Raw genomic sequence first — 17,897 nt, 5'->3', positions numbered from 1 at the left:
AGTGGGACTTTTAACGTGCTGTAAAGTATCCTCACGCTTAATTACATTATCTGTCTGAATCAGGGCCTGAATTAAAGTGAGGGAGGTACTTCAGTGTTTATTTGGTTTAGACAATTAAAGAAAGTAACAAAATGAGTCTTCAGAGCTAATGTAAGTTTTAGTAATTACATATTTCCTTAAATACCTGTCATAGGTAATGTACTATACAGTGAAGGTAGGAATAGGTGAGCAAAACCATTAAGTTCATATCCTCTGCTATGAAAACAAAATAGGACAATTCTCTGAAACCAATTTTACCTCATGCTGAATAATTTGGAAATATTTTCTTACAAGCTGTTGAATGGCCTTTTGTATTCCCTTTGTACCTTCCATTTCTGAGTTGCACTTGAAGCCAACAAGCAGGGAGCGTAAGCTATTTACTTATTTATTTTTAAGCTTAGAAAAATGGGACACATTCTGAAGAGGTACGTTTCTTCTTGACAGAGGGATGAAATTTCATACTGGCTCTTACTGAAACCAGTTTCCATAACCTAGGCCTTTCCTCTTCCTACTCTCATCTCTCCACTACCCCCACCACTTGCTCATTAAAGCATTGAATCTGGTATAATAAATTGGACTCCCCAAAGACCTAGAACCCAGTTCTACTCTATTACATGAGGGCAACTCCATCAAAAGTTATGAAATACCATGAGGGTAGTGGATAGTGGACTATATTTTGCAGTATTGACTTAAATTAAACTTGAATTGAAAATAAAGACCCTTGAACAGGGCTTCTTTTTGCATTGCTAGTAAGATCTGTATTCTTGGCAGCAGTGACCCAATGCTGGCTGACGCACTGAAAACAGAAATCCTCCCTTTCACTTGTATAGCCCCTTCCCTTCTGAGTGCTGCCAAGAATCACAAGTCGCTCTTCAAAGAGAATGCACACTGAAACAGAGTGCCTTGCGCCTCCCACTTGTGCCGCGTCAGGTACCACTAGCTCTGCGGCCCCAAACCTGGGCTCAGCCTGCTCATCCCTCAGCTACAAACCCCTCATTGTGAAAAGGATGTAGCAGGCACTCCTCGTCCCCACCTGCCTCTTCAACACATAAGCCTGGCAGTTACCTATGTTTTGTGCTACTGCACATCTTGCTAAAGTGAATTTTAGCCAGCACTAAACAACCAATCCCATCCTATACCTAAAACCAGTCAGGACTAATGACCTAGTCCACTGTGTAGAGCACAGCCAGTCTCACTTGAACCAGCTTGCAGACAGCTCTAGCTCAACCTTTCAGCACTAGCAGCCAGGGAAACACGGTTTCTAATTCTACATGGATTGATCTCTATCTGAAATACTTCAAGGAGAAAGACTCCCCTGCTTATTTTATTTGCCTTGTACTCACAAGAGCAGAATGAAGCAGGCTTACTTTCTGTTTCCTCTAGTTTAGGCACCACCTGGGTAATTATCTCAAGGCATATTAATTTAGCTGCCTAGGACCAGTTTCTCAGCTAGCAGGAAAAAAGCATTTGAATAGAAATAACTGAATGGAAGAAAAGCGTATGAGTAAAGGTTTCAAGGGCTGAGTGTTTGTTTAGACATATAATTTAAGTTTCTAACAAACTTTTACAGAAGTTTAGGTCAAATTGAAAATGTGATAAGCTAAGTTCTACGCTTTGCTGAAATAACCAGTCTATGGAGCATACTAGTTTTTACTAAAGGAGACCTGGGCTCAGTAGGTTTGGAAAATTTTTTAATGTTTTTTTGTTATGTAGTCACCTGTATTTATCATCTGCTATATATATTTCTGCAACCTATCTTCTTACAATGCCATCTTGTCAGATAGCATTATGTTATTTCTAATGGGAGACCAGTGAGGAGCTCCATAAGGACTGGCTTTATAAAGCAATCTCTGGGCTCCCACAGGACATACAAAGGAATCATAAACCATTTCAGAGAAATCTTGAAATTCTGCAGGAGCACGGCCTGAAAGGAAAACGTATCTGATGATTTGAATGGCTTCTGTAAGTTTCCTGCAACATGGCACCAGCCATCAGACTTTCAGTGAACTAATCAATCCCCCAGATGAACTATTACTGGCGGTACTAAATCCTTACAGTCTTTCTACAAGTATCAGAGGCAATATAAGTAAATAAACTACAGAAGCAGAGAAATTCTTTTAAATTAGTATCCCTTCAAGATCAAGGAGAAGAAACACTGGCACAGAGGGATCATTGTCTGTTGTACCTTACAAAAATTTCACTGGAAAAACACAGATGTTCAAGAGAAAGTTAAAAGCAAAAAGAGACTAAAGGACTGTTTTATTTGGATTGATATTTCTGGTATTCTGATGTCAAGATTCTCATCAGCATCCGGAAACTTTCTGAAATTATTAGAGTGACCTAACACCTTCTGCTAGACTACAAGTCTCCTACACCTAGAAAGAACTCTGAAGAGCTCTTGCCTTTTTTTTTCTTTTCTTTCCCTGCTTTTGCCCAAGAGAAACTTTATACTTAGCCTTTCAACCACACTGAGATCCCTACATCTTGAACTCAGAATGACTGTTTTTTTTAAAAAATATCATCCTGAATGCAATTTCAGAATTGCTGAAAATTTTTGGACTTATGATGCAGAAAATTCAATTTTTGTATTTATTCAAGTAACAAGGGTAACAAGCATCATGTGATGCACTTTGATCCACTTCTGGCTGGGAGCTCTCTAGGTGCAAAGGAAAGAGGGCTGGCCAGCCCATTTGGTGCACTGCCATCAGGACCACCAACTGTGAAATGGTGGAACTTCAGAAGATAGGACAATCTAATGATGCACAGGGCAAAGTTTTCTGGGTTTAGGACTTCAGGAACAGTGTGTAAGCTGAACAAATTACTTAATTTGTTTTGTTTTCCCATCTGTAGACAAAAACATTCCTCCTTTTTCTCAGCCGGGGGGGAGGGAAATTGATTGCTTTCAGTATTTAAATCACAAGTTCATAAAAGGTAATTAATGCTGTGTGTATGGACAGTATCGAGCAAAACAGCACCTTCAATTTCTGTAAAGACTTAAGTGTTGTTGCAATACAAGTTCATTCTTCTAAAGTAGTACCAAGAGAAATTGCGAAGTTTCATTAACATTGAAGTGATTGAATTTACAGGAAAACATTTTTTTTTTAAGAAAAACTTGTTCTTCAAGAAAAAATAAAGTATGTTGTCGTAATTTCAATTTGCTTTGGCAACTTCATTACAAATATTAGCAATTAAAAAGTAATTATCATTTACTAGGGTATTCAAAAAAAAAGGAAAAGGAACAGAGACTTCATTTGTTTAAAGATATACTTAGGTTTTTAAGGAGGGTAAACTGGATTGCTGGAAGTCCAGGTTATTTTTCAGCCTAAAGATTAAAACAGATGAAGCGCAGTACATGCAATGAGGGATCGGTATACCTACAAAAGAATATAGTGTTTTTTAAAAGAACAGTATTTTCTTCCAGATTTCCCTACTTAGGTAGTTTTTCACACTAAATGTAGTTGTTAACTCAGAACAAGTAATAGCTATTACATTACTGTGGAATGTAAGTCTACCATATTCCCCAAAAAACTATTTTTGTAGCTAGTAATGAATAATTCCATTGTATTTATCAATAAAAATAGCAATTTGTAAATGCCTATTTGCCTAGTTACCTTTAAAAATGTAGTATTTTCTTCACATCACATTAATCCAAACTTAGCTCACTAAGACACACCTTAAATTGTTTTTACATCTACTGTTGGTATCAGACGTGAAGACTTTCATATTAGTGCAACAGCAGAAAATGCATAAGTGAGTCCACACAACACAGTGGCATTTCTAAACATTTGCTATAAATTCTGTGTCTGTCCTAAAACACTACTTTATTTTGCTTTAGTATCCCACCTAGTTCTCTTTAGAGGTTACTTTAATGCTTCAGTTCCGTTTTAGATAGAGCAACACACTTGGTGATCGCCTCCGTCATTTTAAGCACATGGTTTGCCTCTCTGGCCTTAGTAACAGTGTTTATCTACCTTTAAGGGCAAACTCCACAGTCACTCATACTGCCTAGCAGAAGGCAGTATGCTTTTACCCTGCTCTTAGATTGATGCAGGTCAAGTGATCCTCCAAGCACAGACACAAGGGCCCAAAAGAGCAGGAAGCCTTACAGTCAAGATCTACTTCCACAGGCAGTATGCATGCAGCTGGTTCAAGCCATCCTGGCACAGCAGTCCTCAGGGCAAGCTCCTTCAAAGGCAGAGCAAACAGATGACAGACTTCACACACACTAAGAATTCCTTATTTTCCTGTGTGCCAGGCTGGATAAGAGTGCCTGCTACAAAGTGAATACCATTTAAAGAAGAAAATTTCATGCCAGGTGTCTGCTTCTTGAAGAAGCTGCTTATTTTTTGCTTTGCTGATGTAGCTCTCTTCTGAAAATATAAGTAATTAATTTAATCTTTCCCCAGTGCATACCACTTGGTAAATATTAACTGAGACAGCCATTTTGTAATTTGTTTAAGTTACAATGCTCTTAGTGATTTGTCTTCAGTGTTCAAAGAACTACATTATGCTTTAATCTTTTAAAAAGAGTATTCACTTATTTTGTAGTATTTTTTTCCAGCTGTAAACTGGGACACATTTTCTTCTATCTCAAATAATTGACTCTTACATAGTTATTTTTTCCAAATAAGATACAAAGGATTCCATAATATATATGTTGCCAAGAACTAATGGTACAGTAGTTTGAGCAGCAGCTGAATGGCAACACTGAAGTTAGATAAACCCAAATTAGCAACATCTAAATATATATAGTGTAGGCTTCTTCCCTTGGGGAGTCTGGTTTACAACCTTAAATGAAAGGTGTTCAATGACAAACTGATGTTCTGGCAAACAGTACTTCACACTGTATTTGGCACAGTGGACAGCACCTGCTCTGATTAGACCCCATACAGGTAGTGTGGAGTCTGAATCACTTCTCACCAGAGCAAGGCAGGGGATATTTCTCCATCTGTGTTAAGAGAGCTGGTGGAGCAGATCATGTTGCAGCTGCCTGCAAATGAACCCAACGATTGAGCTTAGTGTGGACAGCCTGTTAGCCATCACTCTCAAATGTGCAACTCCCCCCCCCCACCCTGTGCATGCCCCACCAAAAAGTAAGGAGAATACAATTTACTTTAGATAAGCAAGCAAACGGATCTGGAATGCAAAATGCTGCAGAGTATATGTCAATGCTGACTTGGTATATTTTAGTTCTTCCCCTCCTCCCAGTTAGCCTTCAGAAATGAGAGCACTTCAGAGGGCTCTCAGTCATGGGGGTTGTCAATGGTATCTTTCATTAACTCCTTGTATGAAGAGGAGAAATGCATTTTTTCTTGGAACTGAACTAGATTTGGAAGCCAGTCAATTGAAGGTCCCATAAAGGATTTGGGAACTAGCAAATCATATGTCTTGATTCCTAAATCTGCTTTCTCTCCAATCAGCAGACACAGGTTTGGGGATGTTTTTCCTTTAGACGTTTTACTACTTTTAAAACCCTCCTCCTGTTGCTCCTCTAAGCACCCCTGCTGGTCCCAAAGGCAACCTACACAATGCGGTCCCTGAATGCCAGCTAGGATTATGTACCAGGCTATTGTTCTCCCTCAACTAGGACAGTTCTGGATTTATGTAGAATAAGAATTGCAGATGTGTAGGAAACCTGAAGCGGTCAGCTGGCAACTTCAGATGGTATAATGGCCACTGGCTTCTGTGCTGCTGTTTTCAGTCTTATCCCTCCCAGTAAAGTCCTTTTCTGATTTAACCCTTAGTCTCCCAGATTGGGAAGTGAATATTTACAAAGCTGAGTAGTCTGTTTTCAAAAATTTGGGATAAAAATCTATCTTCAGGTGACATGTCCAGGTTGAAAACTATTTTTCTAAATGACAAATGTCTCTCTTTTCCTTGAAGGAAATGCAGCTATTCTGTTATATGCAGAAAAAGTGTCTTATCTGTTACATTAGTGGACATAATCTCTAGCCCCTTGAACCTTCTTTATGACTTTTCTATATCAACTGATATTGCACGTTTAAAAAAAAACAAAAGATCTCCTATCAGAAGATTATATGCTTTTCTTGCAGATAAGGCCAAACACTACAGTAAATGAAGCATTAAAAAGGACTGCCATGGGAATGACTGGCTACTTCTTTTTCAGCAAGTACCCTTGTGTATCTGTTCACAATCCCTCACAACTGCATCAGATGTTACTATCTGCATTTTAGACAATTGTATGTTTGGAAATAGATGCAGAAAATGGACTTAATTGAGACCATTGAACATTCAATTTAATACTAGACTGGTATGTATTTGAAGTGTCATAATAATTTATGTAAAAAAAAATGTGTCAAATGACATTCTCTCTTTCCTGGCTCAGAAGTATCAGATCCAGTCTCTTCATAAATGAAGCCTTTTCATTAATATTTTGGATAAATTTTTGGCAGTATTTCAAGGCATAAAAAAAATACAATTCTACTATTATTATTATTTTGACGCTTTCATCATGATAGGCAGGGTAGATATAGGAGAATAAATACAAAAAATAACAATCATTACCAAAGTACCAAGTACCAAAGTATGTACTATGTGGGGCAAGCTGATCATGTCTTGTTTAAGTTAGGGCCCTCTGACAATCACTGTGTGTATATTGTCACGTTTTTGATTTCTCATCAGCAACTAGAAAGGTTGAATTAAACACTGAAACCTATACAAGTATGATAAAATAAAGCACTCTGCTTCCATTCCCTATTTCATCAACACTTCTCTACCACTAGTATGAATATTCTTTTGCAAATGTCTCAGTATCTGAATGCAATTTGATCACCAAATAGTAGGAAAAAAAAGAATTTATCCAACATTTGCCATTCAGGATTTTTCCATGTGGTACTTCAGTACTACAACACGTGCAATATACTGGAGGGTTAATTAAGTCACATATTTCCCTACTTCCTTTGGAAAATTATTACGCCAGCTAATAATATTTACTGTTATGAGCCTGTATGAACTTATAAATCTTATTATTTTAAAGGGCCTGTTCAGCTTATGCAGCTGTCCAAATACTGTTTGTATTTGCTATCCACTGTAGGTACGTGAATTATACCTTATACTAGATAGAAAGTAGCTGGGATGACTAATACATGTTGTTTTGTCCCACACCTACACAACTATTGGGAAATAAAAAAGTTCTGGTCTAAGAAAACATGCTGCCTGAGTTCAGGGTCACAGAAATGTATCCAGGAATCTTTATCTGAGCCCAAAATACTCAACTTGACCATTCACTATGGGACACCGAGTTAAACAAACTACTGTGGGTCACAAATCTGGCAGAACCATAATAAACTTCATTTATACATATTATAAAAACCTTTCAGGGTTTTGTGGAAAAAAAGACTTTTTCTGAAAAAAAAAAAAAGTACCTGCAAAAACGCAAACTTTTTGTGACTCATGCTTGCCAGCTACATTAAATCCTACCAATGACACTGGTTCAACCACAAAAGATACGCTGTTGAATGCTGATCTCTTAACAAAATTCAATCAGAAAAAGAAAACACTCCATCAATGGGGAAATGAGAAGTAGAAGATTTTTCACTGAAGCTTTTTTGCTTTGAAATGTACAATTTATTCCACTGCTAAGGAGAAAAACATGATTTCAGTGGTTTAGTAATATGTTCTGAGCTGTATGTTCAGAATATCAAAAAAATTATAATTTTCTGCTTTTTCCCAAGAACACGCAGCTTTAGTGTTACTCTGTTCAGAAAAGATTTCAGAAAACACAGTCTTGCAGCAAGTCAGCATGTTTCTTTTAGATATGTGATGCTGCTTCTGTTAGCACTCTATAAAAATTGGTTGTGGTTAGGGTCCAAAACTGGAAAGAATCTCTTGCTGTTTCCTATCATAAGGTAGCCACTTCACAAATTCCTTTTCCCCTCAACCCCCCTTCCCCTCAAATTAAACAAAGAAAAAACCCCAAAGCATGGGGTTCTGCTTCTGTAACACCCGTCCGAACATTTGCTGGACAAAAACCTTCTCATTTTTAACTCAAAGACTAATATTGATGACCAGTTCTTATAACAGCTTTGTCTTTTGCATGATTGATTTTGCTCTCTTCCTCTGATACACACCCCTTTCTGCAAGCAGTCATATTGACTTCCTGTCCTTTTTTGCTATGTTAGTCATATATTTTTCTCTCCATCGCTTTTTGGAAGACTTTCTTTTCTCCTGATCTTCCATGTTCACTTCTCTGAACATGTTTCAGTTTGAATTCACCTGTCTTACAAGTTGAGAAAAATGGCATACAAAATATAGATAAAGTTTCCCCAAAGTTTTCTACAAATACAATTTACTATCGCTCTTATTTATTTATTTATTTATTTATTTATTTATAGCCACCTAACTCTCCTTAATCTCTGGATATTGGTCAATCACATACCTGCAGAAACAAAGAATCTACTTCCAAAATTCTTGTTATTCCTTAGTTACCTGATCTTGTGTTCAATGCTGTTATATTCTGTAACATTTTAGTTGCTATAACTAAGCCACCTACAAGGAAGTAGGTATCCCATTCTTTTCTACTGGACCAGACCTCACAACTTGTCATCATTGTTTCATTAGTACACTTCAATTTATTGGACAAGTTCACTACTGAAAATACAAAATAAAAACAGGCCTTACCTCCTTTAGTCAACTCACTATTCAAAATGAATTCAGCTCTAAAGCAAACAAATAAAGGCTTCTTGAGCAACAGTTTTATTAAAAACTGCTTGCATGTATGTTCATGGCTATTTAGGTATATACCTAGATACTATGATCACAGATATATTACTCCTATAAACATCCAAGGAAGAATGGCAGTAATTTCAAATACATCCAGAATCAAATTGTGGTGGATAAACTACAAGACCATATTTTAGTGAACCTATTTGCTTCCTCGAAATCCTTCCTGGAAGATTTGCTAATGCTTACTCTGCTAAACAAGACCACAACTGTATCAATATGGGACATTTTTTGAGTTGCATTATATATTATTTTATAAGTCTAATTTGAGAAGTCTGTTTTGATGCTCCTAAAGCCTTATCTTTCAGTGCTAATAAGCATCAACAGTCAGTTGCTGCTGCTGGAATTTAGCTGCAAAATTCATGGTATAAGGATGAAAGAATTTGGATTATAACCTGGCTGCCCTGGTTTCCAGTACTGAGGTCCACACAACACAGAATTCCAGGTGCCCTAAATTTTGAAAGATAAATTTAGTTTCAGCTTGAGACCAAAGTCAGTAACTTTAGCCCAAAACTTGAAAATTTCACATGAAATGAACAAGAATCTATTAGGATTTTGAAAAAATCTCCCCTATTAGGGATCAGTGCTATCATCACTATCATCAGACAGGTAATGATGCTAATGACGACAGTTAGTCATCATGAAGTGGGACACAAACACTTATCATTGCACTGTTGTGCCTTTCATGAGAAAAATAGCTTTGTCCATATTATGGACTGCCAAAATTATTCAGTTCTTTTGTGGATCTTTGTCTCTGAATCCCGACAATCAAGTACCAAAGTTAAGAAAATAAACACACAAATTTATACAGTATCGATACCGTATTCTTCTTCCTGGCTTCATATTTATTTCAGTGGGCCCTTTGCTCTTTTGTTAGTATCAACCACTTTTTGCCAACTTTTCTTCCCCTATTCTAACACAATATGGACATTTCAAAGTACATTGAATCGTAGCAGCTACAGGTGGAATGGCACTTAGCCAACATGTACCATTCACGACTGTTCCATGTGGTACATTCTCCAGCATTACAGTACATGCAGTATACTGGAGGGTTAATTAACTAACATCACCTCCTACTTCCCTTGAAAAATTATTATGCTGGCTAATAAACCTTATATTTATGAGGCCATAATAACTTATAAACCTTGCAGCATTTTAAAGTGTATGTGTGGCTTGCTCAGCTGTTTGAATACTTCTCACCTTAGCCACCCTTTCTCCCTGTGAACTCATGCCACAGAATAGTTTAGCATCAATGAAAACTATGTGACTGAAAGTGATTGAAAGTGTATCAGATTTATGCACATTTTTCCTTCCATTAGTATTTAAAGAGTTTGGGGATTTTTTTCCCCCTTTTACACTAAATAGAGCTATGGTGCCGGGGCTGAGAGCTGGGGAGCTTGGTGTTTAATGCACTCTTGATGTACTAGTGATCTTCCGGTGAACCACTCAAACACCTAGTGATTTAATTTTACCAACTATATAACAGAAATAACAATGATCATCTACATTAAGGTGTCCTCAAATGTTCCAATGAAAATGCTATATAAAGGCATGCTGTCATTATTTACTGCAACCTTTTGAAGTGTCACAAAGAAAATCACCCGGGGCTATCCTAGAATATGCAGTGAGCTAAAGCTATTTTCAGAATAAAGTCTCTCAAAAGATAGGAAACCTTGTTATCAGCTGTATAGTATGACACAGTTCTTACTTCTGACTTTCTACAGAATGGCTTATAGTTGCAATTCTTCTTCTTATATCCCACTGAGATGGCCACTCAATAATGGGATTCAAGCTGTCACTGACAATTGCAAAGCTGCCATTATGTCACCAACAAAAGGTGCTCAGTGTCAAGATGGCCTTCATCTACATGATTTCCACCAGTTGTGCAATAACTGATGAGATGTAGTCATTTAAAATGCCTTTGCTCTCCAGACATCCCACGATTCAGTCTGGACTATAATACCTGCTTGTGAGGGATGCCTGAAGTGAAACAATGGCTGCCTTCAGGAGCACCTCACTACTCTTGTCATCAAGAGAGTAGAAAATGCACACCACATGTCTATTTGCATAAATGTGTACATGATATGTGAACATCTTCAATGTTATGTTGCCTATAGAAGTCTGGGGTAATAGTCATTACTTTTCACTAAGGAATCTATTTTGGAATTTTAATTTTTACAAGACATTAACAGTAAAACAATTAGCAAAAAACTTTTTGCTATCAATTATGAAGAATTCACTCAAGGATAAAGGATAAATAAAGAACATTAGTCCACGAACCAAAGTATTTTGCTCACAGACAACCAACTCAACTTGCCAACAACCTTACCTTATTTCTACCTCCTAAAAGGACAATGTCAAATATTTTTTAACACATTGCAAATCAACATTGCACCAATTTCAATAGGGACCTTGCAGAATAGTGAAAAATGAAGGACCTTGAACAAATACTCCTAAATAAAATGGGAAGTGGTCCACAGTTGTCTGTATCACATTATCCTTCTCCATCTGCAAATATCTGAGAAAACTGATCTAGAGCATAAGAGCCCTAAAAACAACTTAATGCTGAAATGGATCACCCTGTGATTTTTCAGAATGAAAACTGATGACATGATCCTCTTGGACACCTAGTCTATAGGTATAAACTTCTTGGAAAATATGTTTTTGTTTCATGAATTGTTTCCTTAACCAACGTGATTATTATACCTGGCACTACGCATTTTTTTAAACGTGCAAATGTTTTTAGTACTAAAAATAGCTGAAAAAAGTTCATCTAACATAACGCAAGGCAGAAGTAACATAAAATTGATTCTACCTGATACATGCTACTTCCGAATCTTAGAAAACACATCAATTATCAGTGAATTGTGAGATTTAAGCTTGAAAATATTTCGAATGCCAACTGAACAAGTCCAACTGCATCACTTACACAGTATTTAAAGCAGAGAAATACCTCGTATTATGCTTTTTCTTGGCATTTGCCCCAGGCAAAACTTTTTTTGTTTTTCAAACTAAGATTCTAAAAACCAGATACTTATCATTACCTCTTTCTCATATGAAACAAATAATGAGAAATGCCATTAAAAAATCTTTAAGTGGCTCTTAAAATCAGACAATATTATATGTCAATCTGTGAAAGACACTACAGATTGACATTAGAAGTGAGTATGTCTCTGTAGCATATCCAAACTTTTCAACCTTTAGGGAATGGCTACAGTACAGACTTTTATAACAGAAACTACAGAAGCAACACAGTGTCAAAGTACAACATAAGCAGTCATCACAAGGGGCATAGCAGGCTGATTAGCAACAGAGGAAAAAGCCAATGCCAGAAACATTCTGTACTGCAACTAAAGCTGGCAAGGAAAAAAAATCAGATCATTTTCTGTGATTTTTGCAAGTGAAATGATGGTGGTGGTTTGCATTATTTTTCTTTCTGGAAGGAATTAAAGAGATGGTTGAAACAATACAGGACAGGCATAAAATCTGACTTTATAAGTGTTGAAATGCGGTTTTTGGTGGCCCATTCCCTCACAATAGGAGATAAAAATAGAATTTCTACCAATAAAATGATTGTTTCTTCAATATGCCACACTTGTTCCTAGTCACCTGTCCTGTACTAAATTCTAATCATTAGAACATAGAAGTGCAAGCGTATGGCTCACAATTAATTCTTCTGAAAAATACTCCTCACAGGCTGAATAAACATTGGTTTCCTGGGCTTTTGGCAAATTCTCTTATCTCTTGCATTCAAGAGTAGCTTTTCGTTATTCCTCACACACGACAGCTCTCTCATTTCTCTGTTGAAGGGAATCTATTTTAGGTAGGTAAGCAGAAATGGAAACAAAATCACTAGACTGACAAGTTAACTCTGGGGTGCAGTTGCTTACCCAAAGCATTGAGACTTTAGTGTAGCTCCAGAACGTTTCAGCTTTAGATTGTCCCAGCAGCCTAAAAGAAGAGCACCGAGTTAGCTCATGCCCAGATAGAGCTCTTCCACTATGTCAGAATCATTTGGGGCCAAGCAGGCTTCTCCACAAGAATTGATATGGTTGAGATTCTACTTTTCAGACGAAATTAGGCTGTTCTCTCCAGGACCAAGAGAGGAAATGACTTGTTTCACTCACACAGTCACTCTCTTGTGGTTGTTCAGAACAAGTGCATTTGGCACCAGACCCTCCACTGGTAACTGTGACCAATTGCTAAGGATCCCACTTATTGGTATAAGCTGGGGCTAGCTAACGTGCATTGCTCCCTTGTGATACTGTAAGCATGAGGGTTTCCCAAAGGCGGAAAATCTGTCAATTGCCTGCTACACAAGAAACCACTGTTTGAAAATAGCTTTTTACCCATGGCAGGGTGCACGTAAGAAAAGAGACTGAAAAATCCCTGAAGCCAAATTGCTGAATGTGTGGTGAAGCCATTCCCCTCAACCTTAACATAAGGGAAGGAGGAGCATAAACTAGGGGAAAAAACAAGTTTCCACTGTGGAACAAAAGCATCACTGGGGTATAAAAGTTTTCACTAGGTTGCTGAAAAGTTAGTTAGTGAAAGAACAGTTGTAACAGGAAAGTGAGATAGCGACAACATTCCTACTGCAGCCTGTTACTTCATGTACTTACCCCAAAACACACAGAAATTGCAATCAGACTTCCACAGTCAAGAGAAACAGCTTCCATGGCATCTCCTTAGTCATGCAGTGTATCCTCACGATGTCCTGCTGTTCCTATGTGTCTTTAACTACATTTCTATGGTCAGGTGGAGAAAGTCAGCACAAAACAGAAGGGTCTTCCTCAAGGAAAGAAGAGAGCTTATTTATATCCCACAAAATTCATATCCTAGAGAGAAGGGACATTAGTCAAAGTTCACATCCCTACTACATTACAAATCTATAGCAGTTCTTGCTGCCCTAGCTCTGTAATAGGTGTCTCCACTTTCTGTTTTAAGTTGCTCTGTTTTGCATTAACTAACTCTCCATTTTGCCAAAAGGAGATATGCAAGAGATCATCATGTCAGCTTAACAACAGTATAGTAGGAGAAAAACACTTCTTTCACGGGAAGAAAAAAAAAAAACAAATTAATCGAGCTTATAGACCTGGAAAATTGATCGAATGGAAAAGAAAAGTATTTATATCATACTATTTGGGAACAGCCACCATGAGAAACAGTTCAATTTACCAGTCAAACGTGAGGAACACTGGAGGCTCTGACTTGGAAAAAGGTATATGTACAGTTCATGCTACACAAGTATGGCTGAATCTGCTTTTTGTTGTCACTTACAGAAACACAGAGATTACGACACTCTCTTCAGGCAGAAAAATGTCATCCTTATACCAATCTGATTCTGTAATGCGTTCTCAGCAGTGCAGATCTCTCTCTAATCCATGACTGGGACTGTGTCTTGATCAAGCGGTTATCTCCAGCAAACTTGCTACCTTGAAAGGTAAGCCCATCAGGACAATCCAGTGTCTTAAACAGCTTGCTTTCTCCAACTTGCTGCCTTATTTGAAGTCCAAGCTGTACAATGGATGAAGGGGGGAGGGGGTTCAGAGCCAGGATGAAGAAAGTAAAGGATGTATCAACATAAGAACACTTCCATGGAAGATAGGAAGGCTCCGTAGCAACCCCTCACTTCCTCGAGAAAGAAGGCATACCCCTTGTCCAATAAAAAAGTTTAAAAGTAGTTATCTTATGTTCAGCCATGCTGATCCCCACATTGGTCACCTGCTGGACTGAAATTCAACACATTTAGACATACAACACAGGCCTACAATGCGTATACTAAAATCCTACCTAGAAGAAATAGCTTGCTGCTACATTTTTGCCCTGTTAGATAATCCGTATAATGTACAGAATGCACGTTTTTCAGGGAATCAGAGAACTTTGGGGAACCAAGTGTCTTTTCTGTCCTTCTGACTCTAGAGGGGATCAGCTTGCATCATTACATACCACAGAGTCATCTGTAAAATTAGAAAATGCTAAATGTCAAGATTTGTGTAAGCCCTATTACAGACCTAAAGGAAGGTTTCAACTGTGATTACAGACTGTCCTTTTTCTACTACCAGAACACAAATACACTTGAAAAGACTTGAGTGTCCCTGAGAATTTCATTGCTGTAAGATCAGATTATACCAGTGAAAGCGCTGCCTCTATGGAGTCCAACAAGAATGGCCTGCCAGGGTTAGATGGTGTGTGGGAAACAATGCCTGGAGCAAAGGGGCTTTAAACTGGAGCACCTTGGCTGTGCTGTAACAGGGTAATTTGGTACTTTCCCACATGATCAGCCAGCTCTCCTGGCCAGCAGGAGAGATATGTAGCAGAAACATCTTTCTTTTAAAGGATTACTCCTAGCTCTGGAGACGTCTGTAATTTTTGGCAGGCTTTACATAGGCTGCACAAAGGGAAAAGGAACCTCTTTGCTCCCTCTCCCACACTGTAGCAAAGCAAGGCCCAGTTACAATGCAGCTTTCAATAAAGAAGCACAGATGTGCCCTGTAGGCACTTAAAGACTAAAAGAAAAAAAAAAGAAACAAAATGTTCCTGTGTGTTTCATAAATGGGTATATAACCATAATACAACCTACTATCCTAGATATAAAATGAAATATTTTAAAAAGCACTGAATCCTTTGTGAATTTTCTCAGTGGATCGGCATGAAGCTATTTAGCCCAGATGTTTCTATAATTCTGATGCATTAGGAGATGCCTGGTATTGTGGCCAAGTGTTAACATACTGAACTATAATGTAAAACATGTAAAGATATTGGCTTCCAAAGTTATTAGAAGTTTCCACTCTAACCACTCTGCTTCCTTATGCAACTGTATTTTCTTTAGAATATAAACTTATATTTTAGTGCACAAGAAAGAAGAACAAACAATTCCTCACCAAAATCTAATTCTGCACATTCTCTGGAACAGGGGCCAACCAAAGACTGACATGAAGTCTTTCAGAAATAAGAACTTCAACTTTGAATAACAAATCTCATACTCCAAGCAAATGCAAGGCCAACAAGCCACAGCTGGATACCACATGAGCAGGTGAAAAAGTGATGGTGAGATAATCGATGACATTTTGGTGTCTGTAATATAGAGTGAGTCACTTCATGGTTCTCATGTGCATCTGCAATGGATTTAGGTATTTGTAGAGATAGTTTTAAAGATATTTAAACAGGTGCAATGTCTATTGAAAAAACAGTAATGAGAATACGAAGTAGCACAGAAAAGGTAACAGCATGTGCTCACAAGGACCCAAGACAAAGAGTAGAAGGAAATAAATTGACACTCTCCATAGAAGAATAATGCAATGGAATACCCTGCACTGACAGTCAGTTAAGAAAAATCTTTGTGGCTATAATTATCCAGAAGAGTTAAAAAAAAAAAAAAAAAATCAAAGCTCATTTCTATATGATTTACCTGCCAGGATGTGAAACCAAAATTTTGTTTCTTCAAGACCCTGTTAACATAAAACACAACCGTAAATTAATCCTAATTAACTCCTACTATCCTACTACAGTTTTGACCTTGCAGTTACCACTCTGTTTTAATTTAGGTACTTGCTAGAATACACCTTATATCTCAAACAGAAAACTTTTACGAACCAATGGAATAAGTTCGGTTGGCTTGAGTGGATTTTGATTTTTTTTTTTTTTTTTTTTTTTTTGAAACAAAAAATACTGATATTTCAATTCAGTCTGGAGTTTCAAGTTTAGATTGTATATATTGTAGTGGTTCAATCTACCATGGAATATCATACAAATTGCTGACATGCTGATTATCCTCTATAGTAAAGTAGGCCACTGAGAGTCTGTTTCACTTCTAAAAAGACAAATGTTTGGTAACGAAATTTCCTGTATGCCACTTGCCAACTATCTTGCTTTTTTCTCTGCAGCTACACAACAACTTGTCATTAGACTGTATTTCTCAGCCTAACTCCTTCAAATCACATTTTTGGTTATTGCTTTTATTTAAAAAACAGTATTATGGGAGTTTAAATTAGTGTGATGAGAAACCTGTATTTTAAAAAATGAATTTGTAAAGCCATAGCAAGTGGCAAATTTGTCCTCCCATATTATAGAGCCTAATCCCAAACCTTGCATTATTCACATATAATTTAAACAATTCTGTTCTTTTCACATTGGATACAGACAGTCCTTGGTAATGTTGGACAAAAGCTGATGACATCTATAACCGCTAGATAGCTCTCTTCTCTTTAACAACAAAAGAATTATAATGCATTTAGGAAAAAAGCCAACATTCAGCATGTACTAGACTGTTCTACATTGTTTCTAAATTGCTGCTCTACAACTTAAAAGTTGATATTTGCTTTGTCCATCTCATCTCTTTGCCAGATCAAAGGTTAAACAAAGGCAGTAAGCATGTAGCACTCTTTTAAATCATAACAGTTTGAAAAACAAACATGATAGCGAAAAAGTAAGCATAGTCTTGAACTATTTCTTTAACTAAAAAATGTTATCAAATAGGCATTACTATCATGTTTGTTTGTGAACTCAAAACTCCCTGACAATTAATGACCTGGATAGCATAACTATTATTTCTCTTATCCCTGGATGGTTAAAGTAAATCTTAACACATATTTCAAAAGCTGTGACAAGAACAGCCAGAATGCCAAAACACTAGGAATGAAAACACATATTAGCCTTGGTTTTACTCACTTCCTTCTTGATCACTTCTTGTTTTACAAGCTTTAGAGAGAAGTCCCTAAATGGCTGTTTCAGAAACACAAAAGCTCCATATGAAAGAATGCCAAAATTCATGGCCTGATGCAGATGTCTGTTGAGAACTCAATATTAATGTGCAGAAATCACAAGATAACTACTCAACCTGCAAAGGGTACCTAGTATTGGGTCTTAAAATTCTGCCAATTTTTGTTAAATGTGAGTCATTTCTGTTCTTACAAATTAGTTGAAATGTCCTTTGGGGAATGACATTGACTTAAATCCTGCAATTCATCCACGGATAACAAATGCCATAATCCAGTACCAAAATGTTTCACATGGCAATTCCATGCATCTATTTTAGTTAAAAAAAAATCCCTAAACAAAAAAACCCTCAGTTTCAAATAAAATCCTGAGTAGTGAAATGACGACTTAAAAATCAC

Source organism: Rhea pennata, chromosome 4, assembly GCF_028389875.1.
Source record: "Rhea pennata isolate bPtePen1 chromosome 4, bPtePen1.pri, whole genome shotgun sequence".
Classification (NCBI taxonomy): domain Eukaryota; kingdom Metazoa; phylum Chordata; class Aves; order Rheiformes; family Rheidae; genus Rhea; species Rhea pennata.
This window is presented reverse-complemented; position numbering follows the sequence as displayed.